This window comes from Juglans regia, chromosome 13 (genome assembly GCF_001411555.2).
Source record: "Juglans regia cultivar Chandler chromosome 13, Walnut 2.0, whole genome shotgun sequence".
NCBI classification, from domain to species: domain Eukaryota; kingdom Viridiplantae; phylum Streptophyta; class Magnoliopsida; order Fagales; family Juglandaceae; genus Juglans; species Juglans regia.
This window is the reverse complement of record NC_049913.1, coordinates 28,326,240-28,329,606: the sequence shown is the minus strand read 5'-3', so window position 1 is coordinate 28,329,606 and position 3,367 is coordinate 28,326,240. Positions and strand designations below refer to the sequence as shown.

Genomic DNA, 3,367 nt, shown 5'->3' with positions numbered 1-3,367 from the left:
AATTATCAAGTTTCTCATGCTATTCCAAAGAGACTCCATTTATGGGGTGGGTTTTGAAGTACCTTCCATTTTTGTTTTATGACTTAATGCGTCAGCCAAGACGTTAGCTTTACCAAAATGATATTTAATCTCACACTGGTAGTCAATTAATGTTTCTAACCATCTCCTTTACCACAGATTCTTCTGGCTGAACAAATACTTGAGGCTCTTATGGTTAGTGAATATCTTGCAAGTATTACCATACAAATAATGCCTCCATATGTTCAAGGCTAAAATCACGGTAGCTAGTTCTAAGTTGTGGGTGGGTTAATTCTGCCTATGGTTCTTTAATCGACAGAAGCGTAGGCAACAATTCATCTTTCTTGCATAAGCACGCATCCAAGTTCTGATTTAGATGCATTGCTATAAACCACATAAGGCTTATGAGGTTCGCGTATTGCTAATACTAGTGCGGTGTTCAACCTTTTCTTAAGCTCCAGAAAACTTTGGTCACACTTCTCTGTCCAAACCTACTTGAAATTCTTTTTGCTTAGGGTAGTGAGCGGCCCTGAAAGTTTGGAAAGTCCTTCCACAAACCTTTGATAATATCAGGCCAGACCTAGAAACTTCTGGATCTCATGAACATTGGTAGGGCATTGCCAATTCACATGCCTTAAAGATTTTACTTTCTTGAGCCAAAATTCACACTTCCTAAACTTGGCATACAACCTATGTTCCTTTAATCTTTCTAGCACGAAGTTGAGGTGTTTCTTAGTAGGTTATTCACTAGCCATTTAGAATGCATTCTCACAGGAAGTAGCATACTCATGTTGCCTGCTTTCGTTCCTTTCATCTCGAAGGCCGGTTCAGTAATAGTTCAAATACTTCTAACTGGCTAGTGCATTAAGGTGGCATGTCTTACTCTGGGCCAGCAGTGAACGAAGTGTTAAAGTAGAGAGAGCTAGCCTCATCACTTCTTGAATAGATTAGTATGTTGTCAATGAATACGACAACAAGCTATCCAAATAGGGTCTAAATACTATGTTCTTCATATCCATGAATGTGGCAGGAGATTTAGTTAATCCCAAGGGCATCACTAGGAACTCGTAGTGCCCATATCATGTCTGAAAGTCCTTCTTAGGGATATCCTGCTCCCTAATCTTAAGTCGATGGTATCTCGACCTTGAATCTATTTTCGAGAATACCAACACTCCCTACAACTGATCTAATTGGTCATCAATAGTGGTAATGGATACTAGTTCTTTATCGTTACCTTGTTCAATTACCTATAGTCAATACACATCCTCATTGACTCGTCTTTCTTCTTTACAAATAATACTAGTGCACCCCATGGTGAAGAACTAGGATGAGTAAATCCTTTCTCCAAAAGTTCATCTATCTGAACCTTTCAACTCCTTTAATTCTAATGGGGTCATAAGGTATGGTACTCTATGAATGGGAGTTGTGGCAATTTCCAACTATATAATGAACTATGTTTCCCTATTGGGGGTAACCCTGGTAAATCGTCTGTTAATACCTTAAGAAAATCCTCAACTATAGGTATCCCCTGAATTTCCTCATCCCTACCAAACTCCTCAACTACCAAAGCCAAATAAGTTATAGCACCGTTAGTAATGCAATTCTTAACTTGCAAAGCCAAAATTAATGAGAGAATAGCCTTTACAGTTCCTCCCATATAACAAATCCTACCAACTTCAGGTGAGTCAAACACAATCTCCTTGCCCCAACAAGCTATCTTGGCATAGTGCAGGTATGGGACATGCATCATTATTTGGATCTAAAATGCTTGACTCACCACTAACTAAAGGAGGGTTAGCTTTCCTACCTGAATTTCCTGCACTTTGGGCAGGGATATCCACAACCTTACCATTCCTCAAAGTTATAATGGCTTTCACTGATTTCACATTGGCCCATTCACCATTATTCTGATATGGTTGACCTTGCCCTTGTGGATTGGGTTGGGGTTGAGTTGGGAATTTGCCCTTCTCTTGGTTACTTAGAGTAGTAGTTACTCTAGTGAGGGTCCCTCTGATCTCGTTCATGGCATGGCTATTTTGGTTGTAGATCGTGGTCTGACTTTGCATAAACTGTTGTAGGCTAACAGTTAGTTGCTGAATGGAGTCTTCCACTCCCTTTTTCTACATTGGAGGGGGTTGATTTGCAAAATAAGAAGGTCCCAAGCCTTGGTTAGCTGCTGCATAAGGGGAGTACTGACTTTGTCATTGTGTAGATGGCCCAGATTGTTCATTTTTTCAGCTGAAATTTGGATGATTTCTCCAACCTACATTGTAAGTATTAGAATAAGGTCCAAAAAAATTCTTAGCAATCATATGCACATGGTTGGATTGATCAAGCAATACTTCCTTAAAAGCAGGGATTGTTGGGCATGCATTAGTCGCATGCCCTGGATCCTCACATATGCTGCATTTTTTAGAAATTGATGGTAAAACATGCATTTCATTGACGTTCTTAAGCTCTAAAGACTCTAACTTTTTAGATATTTGTAAATCATCAGATTCTTTCAAGTGGTATTTGCCACCCCCACTAACACATTTTTTATTTTCAGAGCTATCATACAAGTCAGAAACATCCCAAGAATGGGCATTTTCAACCAAATAGTCAAAATATTCAAAGGCTTCATCGAGCCCTTTGTTGAAGAACTCACCATTGCACATGGTTTCTACTGTGTTGTTTGGATTCGAAGATGAGTTGAGATGGGTTATGAATAGTAGTGAGATAAGTTATGAATAGTAGTAAAATTTGTGAGTTAAAGTTGCTGAATAGTAGTGAGATGAGTTGAAATGAGTTGTGAATACAAACGAGAACTAAATGCCTTATTTTTTGTTGTAAACCCTCGTAGAAAAAGCTTATGATCCTCCAATTCTCATATCCATGATGAAGGCATGCATTTAAAAGGTCTTTGAATCGTTCCCAACAATAATAAAATGTTTCCACATCCTTTTGGCAAAAATTCATGATTTGTCTTTTCAAGGCATTGGTTCTATGCATGGGAAAAAATTTCTTTAAAAATTCAATTAAGACCAAGTCCCAATGGATCTTGGTCTTAAGGAATTCAACCATGTCTTAACCTTGTTTTTTAAGGAAAATGGAAATAATTTTAATCTTATGACCTCTTCAGTGCATGTTCTATCCATAAATGTGGAACAAATTTATTCAAACTCTTTGATATGCAAGTTGGGATTTTTGAATTCTATGCCATGAAAATGTGGTAGCAATGGAATCATCTCAGGTTTAAAATTAAAAGTATTTGCATTAAGAGGCAAAATGATGCAAGAATGGGTGCTAGTCCTAACATGCTGTAGATACTCTCTAAGTGTCCTGTTTTGATTTATTATTTCCCTATCAT

At 38.0% G+C, this 3,367-nt stretch overlaps 1 non-coding gene across 1 annotated transcript; it reads left to right on the top strand.

Moving 5' to 3' along the window:
- Positions 1-2,887: 2,887 nt before the first annotated feature.
- LOC118344390 lies at positions 2,888-2,995 on the top strand. The gene has a single exon (XR_004798162.1). It is a non-coding gene; the product is annotated as a small nucleolar RNA R71 (small nucleolar RNA).
- The last annotated feature ends 372 nt before the right edge of the window (positions 2,996-3,367 follow it).